The following is a 25958-nucleotide window of genomic DNA, read 5'->3' as shown; positions in this document are numbered from 1 at the left end:
ATTGCAAGTTTATTGATCTTTTTCACTTTGGTCCAGCTCACAGTATATGTGGGAATGTAAAGTAGAACAGTGTTTTGGAAAAGCTATTTCACAGTATATCTCAAAAACCTAAGTATTCTCCTTTGTCCAGCAGTTCCACTTTGAAGAACTGAACCTAAGGAAACAGTCCTAAATATTGGAAAAGGTTTTACAGAAGGATGCTTATTGCACCATTATTAATAGTTTAAAAATGGAAAGAAAAGGCCATGGTTTATTAAAATAGAGTATATTGACTCGATGGAGTGCCATGTGATATTTCTAAATGATGTTTGTAGAAACAATGTTGTAACCTCAGAAATGTACATGACAGATGAACAAGAACAGGATACAAGATTGTGTCTCTTGGGTGATTCCAGCTATGTAAAAAATGTGTGAAACAAAGAACTCTGTGCCTGACATCTGCAAAGCCTATCCTATGCCTAACTGTTCTTTGAATCATTACTTTAAAATACAGTAATTTAGGCATAATCCAGTGTATATACTTTATATTTAGGAGGAAAAATTCAAACGTGTTTGAGATTCTTTTCTTCTTCCAGATTAGGTTTTTAAATGCAAACACAGATTTAATGAATCTAACTTGGTTCAGCAATACAGTTGGAACAATTGAACACATTTGTATGTGAGGATGGAGGAGGGAAGAATGAAAAGGAGGGATTGGGAAGGGGATGGGGATGAAGTTCATAAAAGCACAGTGGCTAGACCTGTAACTCATGGCAGTGGCCAACTATTTGTCCAATGAGCAGTAAATGGCCTCTAAAGTTTCTCCATTGTGTCTATGACCTTGCATTTCAGCATCTGAAAAGAAACCACAAGAGGCTGGGTTGGTGCAATGTTCCTTTCTTCCCAGGACTTTCTGGTCTTCAAGGCTTTCTTATGAGATGGAAGACCGACGGATGTAGAAGTTTCTAAGAGGACAGGTAAGCCTATCTTTCCTAGATCCTCCTCTTTCCCACTGAAAGACCAAACCACCATGGTCAGTTCAAGCCTTCACTGTTCATTGTTTCCTCTCCAGTTATGCTGCCATTTTTTAAAGCAGGAAGACCTTACCACTTCTCAAAGGTCTTTAACTGCCTGACGACTGCTTCTCTTTGGAAGGCTGTCAGGGTGATGGAATCCCAGATCACAGCACAGATAAAATGGACAAAGAAAGAAAGATACAAGAAGAATGTAAAAATGTCCATAATGAACTCATGTATCTTGCGGAAACCTCTAATCTAATGAGAATGGATTTTGTTGAGAAGATTGTACACCAACAATTAATTATTCATGGCAGAGACATCATTAAGATTTCATTTTGTTTAAAGGCCTCTAAGTGACTTAGGAAATTGGGTTAAGCTAGAGAAGAATTTCAAGAAAGAGACAAGGGAAAGCTTTTCGTTATATTGACTTTTTCTAATATTTTCCAGATAGATATGTTGACTTGGCACATAAATTATACTCTGACTAAAAATCTCCAATGATCTGTCTGAGTAACAGTCTCCACATGGGTGGACAGTATACCAGTGTGGTCAGATGGTAGCAGATTGACAGAGATTTGTGAAAGGATTAGGAGGTTTATTCCAGAATTCTATAATAATTCAATTTGGCTTTTTGGTTAGGAATGTAGTGAGGAGTCTCCTTGAAATGACAATGGGATTTGTACAACCTGTGACATTTTGCACTCAAGGATACTTTTCCCAGTGCACTATGGGATGTGAGCACCTGTTCACTTATAATACATGTAAGATAAGATACTTTTAATAAAAACTCTGGAGACCTGGAGTAGTAGAGACCCTATGCCTGCTTATCTTAAAGACAAACACCAGAAACTGGTGTCAGGTTGCGAGTTCAATGTGAGATTAATTCAAAGCATACAGCTAGAGATCTAGTGTAAAATTTCAGAGGGATATTGATTACAGGATCAATTTCTATGGGCAATTAATGCAGGGGTTTGGTTTATGTTTGAATTCCAAGCACCCAGTGGTATTCAAAAATAGCACCCAATTTTACGTAACATGTAAAATTACATTTTGTGTTTGATTTGGGCACCCCGTAATGATTTACAATAAAGGGTTGGGCTTTCGTTTTCTTGTTCCTTCATTAGAAAGGTTAGGACTTGCCTTTCCTCCTTGATCACTATCCCAGTGTCCTGGGTGCTTGGGATTCAAAACTAAACTAAAATTTATTAGTGGCTGAGAAATGTTAAGGTTGAAATAGTAGATAAGGGCATATCTACGTGGAGAATATCACAGCAACCGAGAACCGCAATAGAAGAGGCTTGGTAAAGGGAGAATCTCTTCCCTGTTTGTGAGTTAAATAGTCCTGTAACACCTTTAGGGTAATAAAGAATTAGGGTTGGCGCCCTACGCCTGCACAGCTAGAGTTGGGGAGAAAATAGAGCTCTAGACGTGGAGCCAGGAAGACCTGGGTTGAGTTTTCAGCTGTGTCCCGGGCCAACAACCACAGCAGCAGCAACACCCACCACATGCACCGATCTCCATCGGCCTCAAAGAACTACACATTGTAGTAGAGGGAAAGAGTCAATAATCAATAAATGCACCAAATAGGTAAATTATGTAAATTTATATAAAAGAGTCAATAAATAGTAATTGCAAAAAATAAGTAAATAAGTACATTTATTATGGTAAAAAGTGATAATTGCTATAGAAAAAAATAGGTGTGTGCCTGATAGTTTGTTTATGAAAATCTGCTTTAACATTTTTCAGAAAGCTGTCTCCTGGAAAAACAAGTAGTCTCTTAACTTTATACGTTTCCAGGGACAAAATGTTATAACTACTGCTTAGCTGATGGTGATATCAAGTCAAAATGTATGCAGCTTTTATGCAGTGGCAGCTCTAATTTCCAGCAGCATGGAAATTCTCCCAGTGGTTCCCTTATTTTACTATCACAGCTAACCACCTATTTATGTGTTTCTTTATCTCAGCCTCTCTGTACCTCTGTGTTACATGGAGAGACAAGATGGCATGTTGTTTTCGTAGCTTGATACATACCACAGCCAGAATTCCAGAACACTACATACTTTACAGTTAAATGTTTAGGCCTCAAGAACAGGAATCAAATACTTTGCTTTCAACACTGCTTCCTTCATGAGAAGGAGAAATCTCACCCCTGAGGCTGGCTCCAGGGCCGTGGCCCCTGTAAAACGCAAGCCCTGGAACAAAGCAGAGGCCTGGCTGAAAGGAATTGTTTGCTCCGTTAGCTTAGCTTGAGGCCGAATACAGGGAATTTGTTTTCAAGCCAGACAGGTGCACTTGAGGGTGCAGGAAGGGAGACTGGCATTTGGGATTGAGCCTCAGGGTGGGTCCACCTTGACCTGTTTTTATTTCAACTGATTAGTCAATCATGGCTTGTTGCTTCTTAAGTCCTAAGAATTTTAGAATTCAGGCAGCCAGTCATGGTTTACAATAAAGACTTGGCACTTTGGGAGGCTGAAGCAGGTGGATCACCTGAGGTCAGGAGTTTGAGACCAACTGGTCAAGATGGGGAAACCCCATCTCTACTAAAAATACAAAAATTAGCTGGGCGTGGTGGCGGGTGCCTGTAATCTCAGCTACTCGGGAGGCAGAAGCAGGAGAATCATTTGAACCCAGGACGAGAGGTTGCAGTGAGCTGAGACTGCACCACTGCTCTACAGCCTGGGCAACAGAGCGAGACTCTTTCAAAAGAAAAAAAAAAGACTTGGACTTGTGATTTCCTTATTCCTTCATTGGAAATGTTAGGACGTGCCTTTCCTCCTGGGTCTCAGCATATTCCATCCAGCCCTTCCCACCTCCCTCACCCCTCTCCAGCAGGGTCTCCCTCCTGCTGGTCACACAGCTGGCGACTGTACTTAGTCCTCAGGGCTGCGAGGAGAGTCATAGCAATCCCTTCATGAAGTGCCCCGAATCTAATAGATAAGAATTGCACAGGAATATTCAGGATGCAAGAAATGTTCCAGTTCTTTTTTTTTTTTTTCATACTAAGTTTTATTGTATGCTGCTGCCAGTGTTTATAAAACAATTACTCTTGTGAAATAGAAATTCATGAAAATTCAGAGAGGTAGATGTTAAGGACTGACAAAAGCAGAATTTTATATATTGTGGCCCATGTGTTACAGGGATAAGCTTTTGTGCAGGTTTCAAATTTAGCTCTCTTGAATATTCACTGGATCATAAGAAGCGATTTGGAAAACCTTAGAAAGATTCATTTTACTACAAAAAGGAACAGACTTTCCGGGGTCTGAAGGGATTTGTACCTGAAGATACTCCAGTCAGCACAGGGTCATGTTGAGCATTCTGCAGACCGAATTGTTTTAAGTCTGCAGCTGCCTGGGAAACTTGTACGCGTTTGAGCATGGTTGGGCCCGGCTTCCAGCGGGAGCTGCTGAACCACTTTCTTCATAGCGGCGATGCCGGAGGAGCCAGGCATGCTGCACGTGAGGGCCAGGCCGATTTGTGGGTTGGTGAAATGTTCCAGTTCTGTATTAAAGAATCACAAATGGTGAAAATTCAAAACATGAAACTCCAAAAACCTTGAAGTCAGGGTTTATCTCTCACCCCTCTTGACACTTGTCAAAACAGCATGCTGGCTTTGACCTCCTAATGCATCCAAACCTGCCCACTTATCAACAATTCCTGTGCCACCACTTGGGGCTCAGTCCCTGTTCTCTCTTCCCTCAGGTCACTTCAGTAACGTCCTACCTGATTTTCCCACTTCCACTAAACCATTAGTGTTCAGTCTTGAGATGGAACAGGGCTCCCTTTGAGGGTCTGTCAAGGCCCTCAAGCATAGAAATAAAGAAAAATCCTAGTTCCTTTAAGGGAAATTCCAGGTACCTAGGTCACCTTGAGAAGTAAATGAGCAACCTGATAAGTGAATAGGTAAATAGTAGCTTTTTTTTTTTTTTTGAGACAGAGTTTCGCTTTTGTTGCCCAGGCTGGAGTGCAACGGCACGATCTCAGCTCACCGCAACCTCTGCCTCCTGGATTCAAGCAATTCTCCTGCCTCAGCCTCCCGAGTAGCTGGGATTACAGGGATGCACCACCACCCCTGGCTAATTTTGTGTTTTTAGTAGAGATGGGGTTTCTCCTTGTTGGTCAGGCTGGTCTCGAACTCCCAACCTTAGGTGATCTGCCCACCCCGGCCTCCCAAAGTGCTGGGATTATAGGGATGAGCCACTGTGCCTGGCCAACAGTAGTTTTAAACAACAGCCAAGGAAACTAGAGCCACAAACTCTTTGGTTCCCTATAGAAACTAAAGATAACATCTTCACATATGTCTTTGAGTTGTTTTTTATAAACCCGGACCCCCAGCAAATGCAAAATGCCATCTGTCGGCCTGTAGACCTCAGATAAGGGGAACAAGGACTGAACTCTGCCTGCCAGTTATTCTGAATTTCTTCCTGAGGTGCCCAGAGAAAGTCATGCCCACAGGCCAGAGCTCAACATTCCTTTTGACTGACCCCAAGTTTTTAAACAAAGCTTAATCAGTCACAAGTCAGGAAATCTTTGAATTCACTTATGACCTTTGGTCCTCCCAACCCCGTTTCCAGATGTCCTGCCTTTTTTAGGCCAAGCCAATGTATAGCTTCATTGTGTTGATTTATGACTTTGCCTGTAACCTCTGCCTTCCTGCCTATATTAGGCAGTTCTTGCATTGCTATAAAGAAATACCTGTGACTGGTAATGTATAAAGAAAAGAGGTTGAATTGGTTCACAGTTCTGCAGGCTGTGCAGGAAGCATGATGCTGGCATCTGCTTGGCTTCTCAGGTGGCCTCAGGAAGCTTACAGTCATGGTGGAATGCAAAAGGGGGGCAGTTACCTCACATGGCAAAAGCAGGAGAGAGAGAGAGAGATTGAGAGAGAGGGATCGGGGGGGGCGGGGGTAGGTGCCACACAACATTGAAGAACCAGATCTCATGTGAACTCAGGGCAAGAGCTTGCTCAGCACCAAGGGGATGGCCCAAGCCATTCATGAGAAATCTACCCGCACAATCCAGTCACCTCCCACCAGGCCCCACCTCCAATACTGGGGATTATAATTCAACATGAGATTTGGGCAGGGAGAAGTATACAAAGTATATCACTGCCTTAGAAAAACCCTTATCTGTCAGCCAGTGGGGAGTTCTGGTCTTAAGCATGAACTGCCCAATTCTCCTTGCTTGGCACTTTGCAATAAATGCCTCACTTTTTCTTGCTGTAAATCCTGATGTCAGTGTTTGGCTTTGCTGTGCCAGGTAGGTGGGTCCAAGTTCTGTTTGGCAATATTCTCATCTTGTGCCCAACACCTCGCAGTGGCTTCCATTCCATGTGGAGTAAAAGCCAAAGCTCCCCTATGCACCTCTCTGAGACTTACCCCCAATGGTGCCCTCTCCTCAGCCCCTCCTCTCTAGCCACCCTACCCTCCTGCTGGTTCCTGAACACCTCTGGCAGGCTCCCACCTGAGTAGGAAGAGTAGGTCAGGGGTCAGGACCTACTCCTATTCCCCTGAGCTTCCCTCCCCACACACCCACCCCTACATGTCTCTATTTACCCCTGAGTCCCTATCACCATCTAGCAGACTGTATGTTTTACTTGCAGATTACATTTAGTGCTTAATCCGTGGCTCTCCCTGCTAGTGATGTAGCTGTAGTCTTTTATTTGCTGATGTATCGCCAGTGTTTAGATCAGTGCCTGGTATATAGTAGATGCTCAATAAGTATTTGCTGAGTGTATGAGTGACTTTTCTGTGACTTCATCAATTATCTTTGAATTAATCTAGGACCTGGAGCTCAAGCACGTGGCTGGGAGAGGCCTGGGATCATGAACATTCTCTAGGCACCACCCCCACTACTGCGGGTGGAGCCCAGGTACTAGGCTTATTTGTCTAGGCACCGTTGTCTAAGTAAGCTCACAGCAAGCTAATTGTAGGGACATTCCTTGTCAACTGCTAGCCTGGCCCCTGGACTCCTTGTGGCTGTTCTCAAGGTAGGGGCCTTAGGTTCCAGCCTTTTTTAGGTTCCCATGCAGCTGTGTCCATCTAGGTTCTGGTCACCTCCAGGAGGCTCCTGTCAGAAACCTGCAATGTGGAGAAGGGAGGAGCCCCGTTTCCCTGGAGGAGGAGGGGCCCCTAGGCCTGTCCCTCTCAGCCTGGCTGCTGAAAATCCCCCAGAGACTTAAAAAAAATACCCTGTCTGGGCCCCACCCTGAGCCAAATGAAATTGGAATCTCTGGAGATACAACCTAGTAATACATACATTTTTCAAATTTCTAGATTATTTTAAATGCAGCCAGGCTTCACATCAAGTGTCCTAGGACAAAGGCCTCCTGGGAGAAAAAAATACGCATGTCCTTGCCCTCCTCCCAAAGGCAGCCAGAAAGGATAAAGAAATGAGCAAATAGGCACTAATTTCTTCATTCCTCAGCGTCTAAGCCTGTTGTTGAAAAGATGAAGAAGATATCATTTTGCTTACTTCCTTAATTAAATCCTTAGGTTAAAATTTTAGATGTGAAGTTACAGGATATTTTTGACACTTAAAAAAAAAATCACAATTTCACTAGAAGTGAAAAAGGTGTGATTATTTGGACCCTTCCAATTCTGGAAATTTTCAGTTTAAAAATCTTTGTCCATTTGGTAGATGAAAAATAGTTTCGCATGTGTGCAACACATATTTCTTGAGTGTTTTCTATATGCCATTACTCCATTGGACAGTGTTACTTTATTTCAAAGTGTGTCGATCTTCATTGAGATTCAGCATATTTTCATATACTTGGTAGCTAATTATAATTTTTTTTTTTTTTGAGGTGGAATCTTGCTTTGTTGCTCAAGGTAGAGTGCAGTGGCAAGATCTCAGCTCACTGCAACCTCCACCTCCTGGGTTCAAACGATTTTCCTGCCTCAGCTTCCTGAGTAGTTGGGACTACAGGTGCGTGCCACCATACCTGGCTAATTTTTTTGTATTTTTAGTAGTGATGGGGTTTCACCATGTTAGCCAGGATGGCCTCGATCTCCTGACCTCAAGTGATCCACCTGCCTCGGCCTCTCAGTTCTTTTGTGTATAGCTCACTCTAGCTGAGGTGAGAGTGGATAGTTGGAGGGGGAGGGGGCCAGAATGGCAGATAGAGATATGTCCAGAGGCCATTTCAGTGGTGCAAGTGTGAGAAGTGGGTACCATGAGAAGGAGTCAGGTTTGGGATGTATTGCAGAGGTTGGGCTAATAGCATTTGCCGATGGATTGCATGTGAGCTATGAAGGGAATCAAGGATGACTTGGAGGTTTTCAGGCTGAGCAACTGAGTGGGCAGTGGCCTCACTTTCTGAGCTGGAGAAGGCAGGAGCCTGAGGTATAGTGGCTGGGAAGAGGAGCTGGTGGCTGGTCTTGCTCAGCTGGAAGCTCAGGAATGCTGGGCCAGGTTTCCAGGCCTGCTGGTCTTTGGGGCTGGGAGAGATGTACTGTGTTGTGGAAGCTGGTTCAGGGGATCAGTCTCTCTCTGCAGGTAAGGAAGGACACACAGCAGCAGAAGCCTATTCTTTCCACAGCCCAAGACACTCTCTTTCATATATATTTTGTGAAGATTTTTGTCCCTGCTTCTCTATTTTCTGATTTTTAAAAGCGAATCTTACAAGCATTTTTCTTTATTTAAATACATACAAATTATACATTTAAAATAGAACATGGCATGACAGGAAAGTATAAAGATTTGCTCATTTATGTCTATACTGTTGGACTTGTATGATGTTTCCAAATCTTTATAAATATATGTTGCAATGAACATTTTTGGGTATATGTGTGTGCTTATATATTTGCTAAATTATCCCTTAGGATAGATACAGTTCCAGGATTCCAATTGCTGCATCAGAATATAAAAGGTATAAAGCCATTTCATTGATTCTTTTGTTTTAGTCCCTGATGCCTCATCGAATCCAGGGCCAAGTTCAATCCTCCTTCTACTGCTCCAGACGGCTCCCCTTTCTCCCTCTCCCACCAGGACCCCTAATCTCCCCCGTTTCCCCAATGCTCCTTCTCAGAGCCAGGCTTCCTCTCACTACCAGCCAACCCCTACCCTTCGGGAAGTCCATCAGTAATTTGAACACGTCTCTTGTATCTGTGCTAAAACCACCATTGAGGATATTCAGAATTTTGCTGTGGAATCTGCTTGGAAAACTAACAGAGTACTAATAATATTTAGAAGAATTATGTAATAGAGGAAAACTTATGGGGGATCAGAGAGAGTTAAGTGTGTATTTTAGTCTTACCCCTTACTAGCTAAAATGTAAATGAATTTTAAGCCTGTAGGCATGTGCTTAAAAAATCACCGTGAACAAGTCATTTATACTCTGTGTGAGCCTCAAGTGCTCAATTTAAATGGGAAGAATTATCACTATATCCTAGGATTAGCGTGAGGGGTGCACAAAAAAGCACGTGAAACACACAGCCTCATATCTGGTGTACAGTACCTTGTATTTATTTGAGTTTGCTTTCCTTCCATTCAATTTTCCCTTGTTTGCATCATCTTAGAAATTATGGCTAAATATTAGAGCTCTTTGTATCCTCAATAAGAAAGACATGGGCTTAGATAACACTTTACCATGAAATCAGCTGAGGTTTGTGTTGCTTCTCAAATCTAGGAAGCACATTAGTCAGAGGCTGAATGCTAACTCTCTTTTCTCTGAGCCACAGTGGAAAAAAATGGAGACTTTCCTGTATCACTCTGATAGTATTCTGTTTCCTTCACCAATGTGAGTCCGTTATTGCAGCGAAGAAAATGCACTGATACCTGGATGAAAGGGGACTCCATGGAATATGAAGCTATTTGAAAAGATATGAGTGGCATGCATTAAGATGCCAGGTTTTTATCTTATTTCTCTTCAGCTTGTAAACACTTCGGTAACCTGCAAAGATGCTGGAGCCGGTGGGGAAGAGAGTCCAGCCAGGATGTCCAAATGCCACTTCCACATCAGGATTACTAATGGGCATGGTCATCTTCTAACCACTGAGCTTCTTTAATTTTGGGGAGACAACAAAAATGAATCAAAAGAATATGTAGTTCTAATGTCATCTCTGAGAAAAATGATATCAGCGAAACCCTGTATCCTTAAGCCAGGCTGATCTGCCCAACACCATAAGGGCAGTTGGCAAATAGGCACACAGCAGTGCATTAGCTCAGTAGGCTTACTTTTGGATGCTAAATTCCATTTTCACTCTCATTGCCCTTGGCTTCTGCCAGGGACTTGGTCTCACAGTGTCAGCCCTGCTTTTGCCACATAGATTTTGTGTTTGAACTTTGTTTTTCCGACTTTGATGCTCAGATCGCCTCATAACTCAAGCTCTGGCCTCCCCCTTCCTGACTGCTTTGAGTAGACACAGACCTACTTTTTCTCCAAGGACAAAATACTTATCTGGGCTCTGATCATGCTACCTTAGTCACCTAAATATCATCAGTGCTGATTCCTAACCACTCTGACTATTGTCACCAGAAAGTGGCCTGATGGTGTTGGGAAGTCTTGCTCCTTGTCTGGGGCCCGAGGCCCTCTTTTGAAGTTTGAAGGCTCATCTGTAGGTAGGTAGGTGGGGTCATCATTTGCTTAGCAGCCAAACCAAAATGTTGTATACTCCCTGTGGTAGGTAGAATGATGACCCTCCAACAATGTCCACATCCTAATCCCCTGAACCTGTGAGTATATCATGTGACATGGCAAGGGGGAATGAAGGTCGCAGAAAGAATTAAGTTGCTAATCAACTGACCTTATGATCGGGAAGTTATTTTGGATTACCGAAGCAAGTCTAATGTAATTATTAGGGTCTTTAAGGTGGGAGAGGGAAGCAGAAGAGGAGGTCAAAATGAGAGAGAGATTTGAAGATGCTCCACCGCTGGCTTTGAAAATGGGGAAAGGGACCACAAGGAGCTGGAAAATGCAGAGAAAGATTCTTTCCTAGAGCCTCCAGGAGGACACAGTCCTGCTGACGCCTTGATTTTAGCCCAGGATGATCAATGTCTGACTTCTGGCCTCTAGAATTGTAAGACAATGCACTTGTGTCCTTCAAAGCCTCAAAGTGGGGGCTAATGTTCTAGCAGTAACAGGAAATTAATATACCCTTCAAACAACAAAGAGCTTCTTTCTATTCAATAATGAATTTTTATAAATGAAACAAAAATATCCATCCTTGAACATGGAAGGTTAAATTGTCACCTAAAATGCCTGGATTACTGAATATAAATTGGTGTTTTTCTAGCCAAAATACTGATGTTTGAGAAGCAGAGAGGATCAGCTGCTCCTTCTCTTACTGAGATAGATGGGATCAGTAAGAGGAAGTCCCCTTTGATTTTAAACAGAGGCTCTAGGAAGGTCCAACATCTGTTCTGCCTTGATCTTGTCTCTGGTCATCTGATGGCAAGGAAAGGTGAACCTAGAGTCAGCAACTGGTTCAAAAGATAGTGTGCCCCAGTGCCTGGGCAGTCTGGCCTGTCTGCCACCCCAGGTCTCTGTAGAGCCCAGAAGAGCCCACCTGAAGCTGTCTCCAGATCCCTCTCAGCAGCCTCAGGGAGAGCAAAGGACCACAGGCAAAGATGTTTGTTCTAATTCAGTGTCCATGTTTTTCCTGCCAACGAGGCACCCTGCTCTTGTAATTGACCCCTGCATGTCCTTGGGGGAGAAGTGGTAATGGTGGGAGAGGCCAGGGGAAGAGCCAAAGGAGGAGCTGACTCGGGATCCCCATCCTGCCATTCATCCAGCAACATCTGCAGGCTGGGCAAAGCCCTGCCTTGCATCTCTGCAGGCAAGCTCAGGCTGCAAAATGAATGCAAGGCAGATGTGGCAGTGGGGAAAAGAAGGCAAGGGGAGGAGTAACTGTGTAGCTTGATTTCATACTCTTAACCTTTTAGGAATTCTAACCTGAAAAATGTTGCCAGCTACAGATAAGGTACTTTGCAATTTGTTATCCCATTTTATTCTCCACCCATTTTATAGTAGAGGAAAGTGAACTTTCATAATGTATCTTAGTCCATTCAGGCTGCTATAACAAATATACCATAAACTGGAGGTCCTAAAGAAAACTATGTATTTATCACAGTTCTGGAGGCTGGGAAGTCCAAGATCAAGGTTCCAGCTGATTCGTTGCCTTCTTCCTGGTTTTCATATGACCATCTTCTCACTGTGTCCTCACATGGTGAAAACAGATCAAGAGAGCTGTAAGGGCACGAATCCCATTTGTGAGGGCTCCAGGTTCATGATCTAATTACCTTTCAAAGAGAGTCATCTCTACCAACACATTAGGGGTTAGGATTTCAACATGTGAATGTTGGGGGTACAGATTCAGTTCATAACACCATGTGACAGGCAATATTCTAAAATATTCACAGAAAATCTAACTAATTTAGGTACTAGATTTTGGATGGCAATTTGGATGGAGTCTGAAAAAACTTCCCCTTTATAATATTGCTTTATGGAAAAGAGGCTTGTTCTATAAGTGAAGAGTGCATGAGGCTTTCCCCTCATGACAGATTATCTGAACCAGGATTCTTAGTTGCTCCTGTCAAGTCAGGGGGGCTTAGGATGTAGCCCCTTCAGTTCCTACACAGCCATGCCCATCGCAGGCAAAGTCACTTGGGGGGCTCCTCTCAGAAAACTGCAGTGTGGGGAACAACCCTTCTTGCTGTGGGTGAGGAAAACCCAGGTCAATCCTTCTCAGTAGACTACTCTGAGAACTCTGTAAGGAGCTTTAAAAATATCCTGCCTAGGTCCCACCCCGAACTAGTGAACTCAAGTCAGGGTTGTGAAACATTGGCCTCTCTTAGGACAAAGGCCTGGAAAATGTTTCTGTGTCATGTGACAAAAATCCTTTTTCTTAACCCCCGACCCATCTAGAGCGACAGACAAAACAAGCAAATGGACACACCAAGACACCAACTGGTTTCTGAAGGTTTCATTTGGTTACATCAAAGATGCAGAAGCTACAACTTTGTGCACATCCTTAGTCAAATTCTTAAATTGAAAATTTAGATATGAAAGTAATTGTTCACTGAGCAGTGGTTTGTAGTTCTCCTTGAAGAGGTCCTTTACATCCCTTGTAAGCTGGATTCCTAGGTATTTTATTCTCTTTGAAGCAATTGTGAATGGAAGTTCATTCCTGATTTGGCTCTCTGCTTGTCTGTTACTGGTGTATAAGAATGCTTGTGATTTTTGCACATTAATTTTGTATCCTGAGACTTTGCTGAAGTTGCTTATCAGCTTAAGGAGATTTTGGGCTGAGACGATGGGGTTTTCTAAATATACAATCATGTCATCTGCAAACAGGGACAATTTGACTTCTTCTTTTCCTAACTGGATACCCTTGATTTCTTTCTCTTGCCTGATTGCCCTAGCCAGAACTTCCAACACTATGTTGAATAGGAGTGGTGAGAGAGGGCATCCCTGTCTTGTGCCAGTTTTCAAAGGGAATTTTTCCAGTTTTTGCCCATTCAGTATGATATTAGCTGTGGGTTTGTCATAAATAGCTCTTATTATTTTGAGGTACGTTCCATCAATACCGAATTTATTGAGCGTTTTTAGCATGAAGGGCTGTTGAATTTTGTCAAAAGCCTTTTCTGCATCTATTGAGACAATCATGTGGTTCTTGTCTTTGGTTCTGTTTATATGCTGGATTACGTTTATTGATTTGCGAATGTTGAACCAGCCTTGCATCCCAGGGATGAAGCCCACTTGATCATGGTGGATAAGCTTTTTGATGTGCTGCTGAATCCGGTTTGCCAGTATTTTATTGAGAATTTTTGCATCAATGTTCATCAGGGATATTGGTCTAAAATTCTCTTTTTTTGATGTGTCTCTGCCAGGCTTTGGTATCAGGATGATGTTGGCCTCATAAAATGAGTTAGGGAGGATTCCCTCTTTTTCTATTGATTGGAATAGTTTCAGAAGGAATGGTACCAGCTCCTCCTTGTACCTCTGGTAGAATTCAGCTGTGAATCCATCTGGTCCTGGACTTTTTTTGGTGGGTAGGCTATTAATTGTTGCCTCAATTTCAGAGCCTACTATTGGTCTATTCAGGGATTCAACTTCTTCCTGGTTTAGCCTTGGGAGAGTGTAAGTGTCCAGGAATTTATCCATTTCTTCTAGATTTTCTAGTTGATTTGCGTAGAGGCGTTTATAGTATTCTCTGATGGTAGTTTGTATTTCTGTGGGGTCAGTGGTGATATCCCCTTTATCATTTTTTATTGCATCTATTTGATTCCTCTCTCTTTTCTTCTTTATTAGCCTTGCTAGCGGTCTGTCAATTTTGTTGATCTTTTCAAAAAACCAACTCCTGGATTCATTGATTTTTTGGAGGATTTTTTGTGTCTCTATCTCCTTCAGTTCGGCTCTGATCTTAGTTATTTCTTGCCTTCTGCTAGCTTTTGAATGTGTTTGCTCTTGCCTCTCTAGTTCTTTTAATTGTGATGTTAGAGTGTCAATTTTAGATCTTTCCTGCTTTCTCTTGTGGGCATTTAGTGCTATAAATTTCCCTCTACACACTGCTTTAAATGTGTCCCAGAGATTCTGGTATGTTGTATCTTTGTTCTCATTGGTTTCAAAGAACATCTTTATTTCCGCTTTCATTTCGTTATGTACCCAGTAGTCATTCAGGAGCAGGTTGTTCAGTTTCCATGTAGTTGAGCGGTTTTGATTGAGTTTCTTAGTCCTGAGTTCTAGTTTGATTGCACTGTGGTCTGAGAGACAGTTTGTTATAATTTCTGTTCTTTTACATTTGCTGAGGAGTGCTTTACTTCCAATTATGTGGTCAATTTTGGAATAAGTGCGATGTGGTGCTGAGAAGAATGTATATTCTGTTGATTTGGGGTGGAGAGTTCTATAGATGTCTATTAGGTCCGCTTGGTGCAGAGATGAGTTCAATTCCTGGATATCCTTGTTAACTTTCTGTCTCGTTGATCTGTCTAATGTTGACAGCGGAGTGTTGAAGTCTCCCATTATAAAAAAAAAAAAAAAAAAAAAAAAAAAAAAAAAAAAAAAAAAAAAGAAAGTAATTGTTCAAAATATATGGGCACTTCGGAGACTTTTGAGACAAATTTCCTGATAGAAAACACAGTCTCTCCAGAAGTGTGAAGAGTGCCATTTCTCTGAGCCCTTGCTAACACTGTACATTTATACTTAAAAAGTTTTGCCAATTCGTAAATGAAAAATTGTTTTTCATGTATACAATAAATATTCATTGAGAAGTCACTTTGTGCCAAGCACTACATTGAGCAATGTGTTATTTTAATTTCAAAATGTTTAGTTGCTTGCTGAGACCGAACATCTTTTCAGAAATTCAATATTATACATGTATATTTTCTATTTGTAAAGCTCACTCTAGCTGTGACAAGATGATAAATGCACAGTGGGAGGGGACTGAGGGGCAGGATGGAGATAGCAAGACACATCCAGAGGCCATTGCTGTGCTGCAGGTGGCATCCAAGAATGGCTGGGCTGAGTGTGAGAAGTGGAGGTGGTGAGAAGAGTTCACAGTTGGGACATGTATTGTAGGGGGAGAGCTAATAGTGTGTGTTGATGGACATGGACTATAAGCGAAGTGGAGAAAAAAAGATGACTTGGAGGTTTTCAGGCTGAGCAACTGAGTGGTTGGTGGCCTCATTTCCTTAGGTATGGAAGACAGGATGGAATAGGTTAGAGTGAGAAGGATGGACTAAGATTTCTTTTATGTGCAAGATGTCTATTAAACAAGTGGAGATGCTGAGTCAACAGTTGGATTTACAAGCCTGGAAATCAGGAGGGATTAGTTTGGAGATATAGATTTGGGAGCCAGAGTACAGATAGTTTCTAAAGCAGTGAGAATGGGTGAGATTTCTTAGAGAGAGAGAGAAGAGATAGATAAATGAAGACCGAGAACTGGGGAATGTAATAATTTAAAGTTCTGAGAGAGAAGCAGAGTCTAGAGAAGGAGAGAAAATGAACAACTGGTGAGACAAAATATCTAGTGAGTTTTCTACCAAAGAAACCTAAGGAAGAAATATTCCAAAAGTGTCAGCCGGGTGGGGTGGCTTGCACTTTGGGATGTGCTAGGTGGGCAGATCACTTGAGGTCAGGAGTTTGAGACCAGCCTGGCCAATGTGATGAAAGCCCATCTCTACTAAAAATACAAAAATTAACCAGGCGTGGTGGTGTGTGCTTGTAATCCCAGCTACTTGGGAAGCTGAGGTGGGAGAAACGCTTGAACCTGGGAGACAGAGGTTGCAGTGAGCCGAGATCATGCCACTGCACTCCAGCCTGGGCGGCAGAGTGAGACTCTGTCTCAAACATCTCAAAAAAAAAAAAAAAAAAAAAGTGTCAACTGCAATCAGTGAGATGGGAACAAGAAATTGATATTAACTTTGATCATATGTTTGATAAGAGTTGCTTTCTTGGTGCAGTGGGGACAGAATCATGATTACAATGGTTAAAGAGGAAGAGGAGATGGTGACAAATCTCTTGAGGAATTTTGTGTTGAAGGGAACAGATAAATAAAATAAAATATGTATCTGTTCTTGGAATCTAGGAAAGATTTAAAAACAATATGTTTGTAGGCTCATGGGAATGTTCTTCTCTGTGGGAGAAATGGATGATGCCAGAAGGAGAGGGAATAATGGCAGAACCTTCTACTTATCAATGAGAAGTCAAGAGAGAATGGGGTGCAGACTGCAAGGGGAAGGATATCTTTGGTTTGCTCAGGGATATTTGTTAGACAGTGAAAATGGAATATGGGGTACGAATGCAGACCAGTTCATGGATTTAATGGGAGATGTGGGCATCCACTTTGCGCTCACATATGTTGACTGCTTTGTCTGCAACAACCTAGGTACCTCAAGACATGGAGATCAACTTGCTCCTCAATGCCACATTCCAAGCTATTTCATTTTCAAAAACCTCAGACTGAAGAATCAAGCCTTTTCTCTTATCCACTGCAGCCATCTACTCAACACCTTTCAATGCCCCACACCCCACTTCTTGAATCAGTGCATTTAGCATTTGGATCACTGGCTTTCTGTACATGGTTACTCATGTAGAACTTTGGGCAACTCACTGTGCCCACAGATTATGAGTCCAATAACCTGTTGCTCCAGATGCTTGATTTCCTCAACTGCAGTGCCCTTGAAGTGAGGTCCACCTCACTCTTCTGATAGTGGCAGGAGGCAGTCAAATGCCTAGGCAGATGGGGTGGGTCCCCAGTGAAATTCCCCTTCAAACCAAAGACAGTTCAAAGCCTGAAAGCCCAGCTACAAGTCTTGGATAAATCCATGGACCAGACTGAGAACCTCTCTTCTCGTTTGGCATGTTTTCCTCTGATTGATCCCCACCTTTCACCTATTTTGCATATAGCTACCCTTTCCTAAGTGGTTTCTTGCACTGTGTTTCTTACCCACCTTTGATTGGTGCCTTTGTTTTAGCCTTTCTTGCATACTCATAAACCAATCAGCATGCACTGCCCCATTCTGAGCCCATAAAAGCACTGGACTCTGCCACAGTTGGTGGGGACTGCCGGCCTTCAGGTGGGGGGAGTGCCCAACTTCAGGTAGGGGGCTGCCTTCTCTTGATCCCCTCTCTGCTGGGAACTGTTACTCAGTAAAACTCTCTGCCCTGCTCACCCTTTGACTGTCAGCGTAATCTCATTCTTCTTGGACATGGGACAAGAACTTGAGACCCACTGAATGTGGATATGAAAAAGGCTATAACATCCCCTTTGGGGCTTCAGGGTCACTGGCATCCCTGTTCAAGCACCACCACATTCCCCTTGTTGGAATGCTTGTGCACAGGGTGGAGGCAGGTCAAGGCATCCCCAGCCTGGCCCAGCTGTGGGCTGGGTGTGGATCCTGTGGTGAACACGGGATCCAGCCAGAGTACAAGCCAGGTGTGTCCTGTCTCGTCGAGTGGCCAGGGTGGGATCCAGCCACAGTACAAGCCAGGTGTGGCCTGGCTCGTCGAGTGGCCAGGGTGCCTCCTGTTGTGAGCCCAGGGCTGAGTGAGGCTCAGGTGTGGGTTTTTCCAGCTGTGGATATCTCCAGCTGGCCAAGCAGCACTGAAAAAATCCTGCATTACTGCTACTTGCTTGCAGGGCCATAATGAAAATCAGGCAGTGCATCTTTTAAGGGGGCTCAGGTAAAGCATGTCCTCCAGTGCCAGCCAAGTTTCACTCAGAAGAAAAAAGGGAGAACAGGCTGGGAGTAGTGGCTCATACCTGTAATCCCAGCACTTTGGGATCTTGAGATGGGCAGATCACCTGAGGTCAGGAGTTTGAGACCAGCCTGGCCAACATGGTGGAAACCTGTCTCTACTAAAAATGCAAAAATTAGCTGGGCGTGGTGGCACATGCCTGTAATCCCAGCACTTGGGGAGGCCAAGGAGGGCATATCACCTAAGCTCAGGAGTTTGAGACTAGCCTGGCAACATGGTAAAATCCCATCTCTACTAAAAATACAAAAATTTGCCAGGAATGGTGGTACATGCCTGTAATCCCAGCTACTTGGGAGGCTAGGCAGAAGAATTGCTTGGACCCGAGAGGCAGAGGTTGCAGTGAGCCAAGATCACATCACTGCACTCCAGCCTGGGCAAACAGAAGGAGACCTCTCAAAAAATAATAATAATAATAACTTTTAGGATATGGCTGGAGATTAAAAGTGATTTTGCTGATGAGAGGTGGTTAATTTGGGACGATGAAGAGAGGAAGTGATTAGGTCCAGTTGGGGCACTACAGATCAGTGTGGGGTAAGCACGTCTCTGATTATGCTGAGGACAGAAGCAAACGGAATGTGTGGTATAGTGGAATTGGTCCTTCCTTTGAGGAAGGAGGGGCATCAAAGGAAAGCTGTAGATTATTTAGCTGTTGAGCATGTAAGGTGTGGGACCTTCTCAGTAGCAACTGGAGAGGCAACTTCCAGATCCCTGGTAACCTCAGGGAAGGACCAGGGTGGCTGATCTTTCTTTCAGATGCTCTCAGGCAAAGTTCTTGGGGCTGGTTCCAGGTGTCCTCTTGTAGCAGCTAAGCATCTAGTCCAGGTGACTGATGTCTTCCTTGAGGGTAGGGAATGACTTCTTAGAGAAGATGGAAGGTTTCTCCAGCAGCTTTGTGTGTGACTCTCATACATGTTTTATTTTTTCCTGTTTATTTGTTTTCTGATTTGTGTGTAACTGAACCTTAGGCATTAAGCCTTTTTCTATTCATATATTATTCACAATTATATTTTTATGTTGTATAATATTGCATGGTATAAACCATAAAATGTGCTATTTTATTTCCTTATTGTTGGATATGTATGCTATTTCCAAATCTTTGCAAATATATGCTACAATGAACACTTCTACATATATATGTATATTTTATTTGCTAAATTATTACTTAAGATAAATTTCCAGGATCAGGATTATTGGATTGGAATATAGGAAAGGGGCCAGGCACAGTGGCTCACACCTGTAATCCCAGCACTTTGGAAGGCCAAGGCAAGTGGATCACCTGAGGTCAGGAGTTCAAGACCAGGCTGGTCAACATGGTGAAACCTCGTCTCTACTAAAAATACAAAAATTAGCCAGGTGTGGTGGCAGGCACCTGTAATCCCAGCTACTTGAGAAGCTGAGGCATGAGAATCACTTCAACTTGGGGGTGGAGGTTGCAGTGAGCCAACATCACGCCACTGCACTCCAGCCTGGGCCACAGAGCAAGACTCGGCCTCAAAAAAAAAAAAAAAAAAAAAAAAAGAAAAAAATATGTGAATGGTTTACAGCCATTTCCATGACCCATTCGTTTTAATCCTAAATACATCATCTAATGCAGAAGGAAGTTTAGTTCTCCTTTCATGGCTCCAGGCTGCTCCTCCTTCCTTTATCCATCTCCTAATATAGTTCCTCAATTTCCTCTGACCCCAAAACATGTCTCTTTAGCACCGTATTTCCTCTTACCAACAGCTGTCACTCTTACCCTCCAGAATTCCACTAGTAAATTTAACAGGTCTCTTGGATTTTTGTTGAAGCTGCCATGAAGATAGTCAGAAGAATTTGTTCTTGAATCTAATTAAAGCAGTGTAATAGTATTTGGAGGTATCATGTCATAGAGGGAAAGATTTGAGAGCTGGAGAAACCTAAAACTGAATTTTAGCCTTAGCGTTTCCTAGCTAAAAATGCTATAAAACATATGCAAATGTAGACGTGATATGAAAATTACCTTGAGCAAGCCTTTTATACTCTCTGAGCTTAATGTGTTGAACTATAAAATTACTCTAATGAGAACGCTTTCATATAATTGATGCGTGAGATAAAGGCAAATGTGAAAATACCTTCTGGCACATGTCTGGTGTGTGAAAATTATTATTGCTGTTTCTCATTTTTTTTCTGTATTCACTGGCTTTTGATCATTTTTGGATCAAATGACTCAGTGTTTGAGTCATTGGTGGTATCATTGCCTGTCAGTCAAAACTCCCAAGGAATACATCTGCAGTGAAACATATTTGCCTGTGTTAGTTGCTGCAACAAAGGAGACCACACACCATGAGGAAATCAGGAAGCATTTCAGGATTTAAACTTGTTAGGTGGTTTTGGGGGGTGTCTGAAGAAGCAGGGTACTCTCCTGGGTTGGATACTGTCAGGAAGTAAAATTAAATCTATGCATGGACAACTTAATATTTTACCTTGGAAGTGGGAGAAATGGAATGGAACTGAAGATATAATTGGCAAAAAGGCAATGGCCACTCATGTGAGCTGAGAGAGGAAGAAATTGGATTGTTTTTATATTTCCAGTATTCTCGTGTTTGTATTCAGACATAACTTCCGAGGGATTTGACTTTTTTCCTACTCTATCATGGTCCCATGTTGAATTGATCTGATGTAGGTGTTCTGTGAAATTGTTTATCTTCAGTAGAACATCATGGTCTTGCTGTTAGTGCAAGCTGACGGCTTTTGGATATGTTTTTCTTGTAATTCTGACTTTTGGCCAACAGCAGATGAAGTTAGGCCACAGGTAATTAATCCATGATATTGAGGTTTTTCACCATTACTGAGATTCTGCCTGTTGGGAGACCATCTAGAGAACATTCTTTGTGTTTGGACAAATTAGTACCTCTTACTCCATTTGTTATCAGATGAGTTGTTGAGTGATCTCACATGACAATGGTGATGTATTTTAGACTCAGTACAAGATGCATCAGTCAAATGGTTTCTAGGCACTTACGAAAGACAAAATGACTATTCATTAGTTTTCCAAGGCCAGGGGCCTGGATGACTAACCCCAGGCCATGAAAACATGAGTCCAAGTCCAAGTGGGTCTGCTCTAGGGATCTAAGCCATGCCCCTTTCTTTCAGTCCAATCACAGACTATTCCATCTCTCCAATTGTACATATGTTAATGACACAGGGAGTGTTGACTATAGCATGAATTCCCCATTAACTAGTCCATTTAACTAGTTTATTTTGGGCCTTCACAGTAGAGGTAGTTTGTACTTAAGAGTAATACTGTATGGAGCACAGACCTTATTGAATGACAGTCACTTAAAAAAAAAAAAAAAAAAAAAAAAGGAAAACCAAGCCCTCTACTTCTAATTTTACTAATTTTATATATTATTTATGTAACAATTTGCAGGGAAAGATAAATAAACCTTCATGGCTGTATTTAGGTATATGCATGTAAATTAGCATAAAATTAAATGATAAATGTAAATATTTTAACTATAACTTCAAAATATAATTGACCTGTTGATATTTGTTAAAACAATATATATAAAATACTGTCTTAATACACTGTAATGCTTTTAATAATCAAATCACATCAATTATCTTATATACATATTCCTTCCTTTTTTCTGTAATTATTGCACTAGTCTACTCAACCATTTATATTATTATATGTAGCCAAATTAACCTGCTTTTTTCCCCAAACAAAAAAGAAAACTAGAAAACTGTTGAATTGTTTTAAAATTTTGCCATTTTCAGCAAATTTAAGATAGCAAAACAAATTTAGGTAATCATAAAAGTCATTTGCGTACCCTGTTGATTTGTAGCCATCTCAAGAAATAAGGGTAAATTAAAATTATATTTAGTCTTTTGAATCTTGTTCTTAGGACTTGTCTAGGTATCAAAAATTATTTCTTGATTTAGTTCAGTATTTGCCTTAGGTCTTAAAGTTGCTAAAGGTTATGATTTTAATTAATACATTAGTTCTTTCTATTTTGTTTGTAATATTAAAATAAGTTTTATAAGATTAAATGCTTTAAAATAGCATCTATTTTTATGATTCTATTTAGTTATACAATGACTCTCTTGATGACGGGTTCCCATTACTAGTTCCTTTTCACAGATAAGTAAACTATTTATATAAGTATAGTATTTATAAACTATTTAGTATTGTTAGAAATCATTATGAAGGCTTTACAACTTAATTTCATTTTGATACTGTGTTTTATACATTGTGGCTATTTGGTCCGGATCTGGACAAAGAGTCCCTTTTGTAATTTCATTTTATGGATAAATTTTGTCACATATGCTAAGAGTGTAAGTGAGCTGCTTTGAGTAATATTAGAAAGGTATGTTTTGAAGAAAATAGTTCATGTGTCTGTTTTTTAAAGCCAATCAATATTTATATAGGTATGAAACAATTTTTACATTTGCCTTTTAACTATAATATAGCATTTGGGCAAACAAAGACAACATTTAAAGTGAAAAATATTTTTTCTTGCTGATACTCATACTACTCACATTATTGTTGAGGTTATAATGGACACATAATTAAAATTACAATACAGTTTTTATACTCTCGAGAGGGCAAAATAAAAAGTAATTATATATATAATCATTTTGTAAATGATATACTTATCATTTATAAATCTCTGGATATTATAGCTTCATCTAGCAAAAAATATAATCTCTTAAGCAGGAGCAGCTGCAGAAACTAATAAGGAGAGAGGCACAATTAAATTTTTTTCTAAGCAAGACAAAGGAAAGCTCCAAGTTTCCTGGCGTAGTTTTGGAAGTGCAATAGTTGATTTGTTTGAAGACTGAATTAATTTTGCAGGCACGCATTTCTATTTTCAGGCTGTGAAGTTTGGGGGAGGTCTTGACGGTGGTGGAAATGGTGGGATCCACGCATGGCATCTGGAAGAAGGAGAGAAAGGAAGAGAAAGAGGCAAGGAGGGAGGAGGAAAATGAGGCCTTGAAATATCATACACAGTTCCTTGGATGGAAGGAGGAGCGAGGTGAGCATAACCTGGCAGCTTAAGTGGAAGCTGAGCAGAGAGGAGGGGAGCTCTGTTTTCCAATTAGGGAGGCCCCCTTGCTGTGAGGGACCAGCTGTGCACCAGTGGCTCTGTTTGGAAGAGCTACTTGCTGTGGGATGACTCATAATTCCTCTTCTAGAAACTGGACCTTTTCCCTGACTTCAGCTATCTCCTCTTGTTCTGGGCCTGGACTTCTCTTCCTGCAGGTCCTCCTAAGGAACTAAGTTGACCGTCTTCAGTTCTCGAGGTTTTCTGGCAGGCTCCAAGTTCCTGCTGACATCCTAAAGGCTAATGCTCTATAAGGAAGATTCTAGCTCCACAGCCTCCTTTTTGTCAGAGCTGAGATTATCAGTGGTTTTGCATTTCTCCTGAGTCAGTGGGACATGCTTTTCTTCCAGCTGTGTCTCTCTTTTAACATAAGGTTGGATTTCAGCTGATTAATGTATCTGAAAAGAGAAAAAAAGGCATGAAAAGTCTACATATGGCTGCACATGTCTCAAACTCTCACAAGAGGAGGAGGAAGTCAAAGTCAGGCTCAGGTTGGATGGGGTCATGGCAACCTCCCTACTCACTTTCCTAAGGACATTCTCCAAGGGATGCTACACAGAGGGCACCCTGAGCACCATCCTGTAGCCATGGCTTCATGAGGTCACACTTCACACGTACCACAGAGCCACCCCAAGCGTTCAGCCTGGAGCCCTCATCAGCACCTGGGAAGCAGCGCAGAACCCTGGAACCTTGGGAGATGGCCGGACAGATTCAGCGAAGAGTACCTATGCTCTGGGACTGGCCAGCACATCCAGCTCCCTCCTTCCTCTCTCTCATAATTGCATACATGGGTACATAAAGAAATGCTGAAAGACTAGTACAATGGACATCCCTATATGTACCTGGTAGATAGAACAATTGACATTTTCCTTCATTTACTTCTATCTCTGTCTCTTTTTTTCTCTGAAACATTTCAAAGTGATAGATGACTTGACATTTCAGCGTGCGTTTGAAAATCGTATGCATATTGTACTCCATTTCCGTATGTCACTGTGGTCCTTTGTTAAGCTCATTTTCCAGATGAGGAAAGGAACTGAAGCACAGAGGAAGAAGTTACACAGGAAATTGCAGACCTGAAATTTATATCCAGCTCTCACTAGCTCTGAAGGTTGCGAGAAGATTTTACAGTGATCTTTCTGACTGCGTGGAGAAGAAGGCCTCAGGTCAGTGCCTATCCTTTCTCACATCTCCCTGGCACTCCCTTGTCTCCCTTTTCAGCAGAGAGGGCACATCTCAGGTGTAGAATGATTGCAGGCACAAGATCTCTCTCAAATTTAATGATGTATTTTAAAATTTGTATTTAATTTTATACTTATCTATCATTTATGGCTATATTTTTGCATATGCCCATGTTTTATATTTTAAAAATGCATGGCAGTGGATATGAAGAAACTTTTTATACACATTTACTTAAATAAAAGTGTTATAATATTGGTAGTACATGGAAGAAATTATAGCAAAAATTGTCCCTTTGATAGGTGAATTACTGAAGCTTTAGCAATAATGTTGCAAACTCTGTGAAAGAGTTGCTGTGGGTATAAACCACCCTTCCTCCGGCCGGGTCTGAACTTTAGGGGGCATTTCTGATTCCTAGTCCTGTCCCCCCTTGTCTTGGCTGTCTAGGGGAAGAGGAGAACCAGTCATTGGTGTGGCCTAAGTCGAAGGAGGAACTGTGGTGAGTCTTCTCCCTGACCCCCTTTTCCCACCCATCCTGACATACTTCTTCTGTTTTGCATTCCCAGTGCCAGAGACTGTTTGTGTGTCAAATATGACATAAAATGGATATCTTTCCCATGAGCAAAGGAAGAGGTGGGGGTGCTCACCCATCCCTAAGCCTTGGTTGCTTTCTCAGACACATTCTAAATAGCAAAGCAGTCTCCTCCAGGGGACCTTTAGGGGATGGGCTTCAGGGCCATCCTGGCATCCTGGACTGTGGCCCTCTGTGCAGCTCTCCTTGGAGGTGGTCCTTGGGAAGGTGAGCAGGGAGGGACTACGACATCTAAAGTCCAGGCTCTGACTACTTCTGTCCCTGGGAATCGGTGACATGTGAAGCTATGGCTAGATTTTTCATAGATCTCTTATTTGTATTCAAAAAGCATTCAGAAGTTTTTATTTAGCTAAAAGTTGGCTTTATGTTAAGCGGGAGGCAGTTGGCACAGAACTTGTCTGTTGATTAGGGAAATCTGTAAATCCTTGACAACCTCACCTCTGATAAAAGGGAATATGAGACACTGGAGTCTCATCTAGGGGGCGCTAACCTCCAGAATCAGTTGTGGGGAGCCACGTGCAGGAAAGCCACCCTGAGTTGAAGAGGACTCACTGAGTGGTGCCCCCCTGCCCCTGGCCATCTCTCCAAGGCAAAAGGAACAGGCACGGTACTCATAGTACTGCACACTGGGAGGGTTTCCTTTCACTACTGCCTTTCGGAGCTGTCTCAAAGTGAGATGGTAGTGCTGCCGCCCACTCCCAGATGGTGTCTAGATATCAGGCCGAACTGCCTGTCCAACAAGCCTGTTTCTTCCCCATCAGTCAAGTGATCATAAAGGACTCCCCATGAGGCCATACACATGGGTTGAGAGAGAGGATGCAGTGTAGCAAGGGAAGGGGGCCGGGGTTTCTGAGGGCCAGTGTAGCCGGGACGAGGGCATAGGCACCTGCTGGAGCTCAGTCCATATATACCACTTCCGCTTGACG

General features: G+C 42.2%; 1 long non-coding RNA gene and 1 pseudogene across 1 annotated transcript; one reads left to right on the top strand and one right to left on the bottom strand.

Moving 5' to 3' along the window:
• Nucleotides 1–686: 686 nt before the first annotated feature.
• Nucleotides 687–25008, top strand: LOC115898378. Its single transcript, XR_004058111.1, has 4 exons — nucleotides 687–956; nucleotides 23035–23195; nucleotides 24273–24427; nucleotides 24888–25008. It is a non-coding gene; the product is annotated as an uncharacterized LOC115898378 (long non-coding RNA).
• Nucleotides 4119–4446, bottom strand: LOC115898377 (annotated as a pseudogene).
• Nucleotides 25009–25958: the final 950 nt, after the last annotated feature.

The sequence above is a fragment of the Rhinopithecus roxellana genome, chromosome 6 (genome assembly GCF_007565055.1).
Source record: "Rhinopithecus roxellana isolate Shanxi Qingling chromosome 6, ASM756505v1, whole genome shotgun sequence".
In the NCBI taxonomy this organism is placed as follows: domain Eukaryota; kingdom Metazoa; phylum Chordata; class Mammalia; order Primates; family Cercopithecidae; genus Rhinopithecus; species Rhinopithecus roxellana.
The sequence above is the reverse complement of the archived record's forward strand: the minus strand, read 5'-3'. Positions and strand labels throughout refer to the sequence as shown.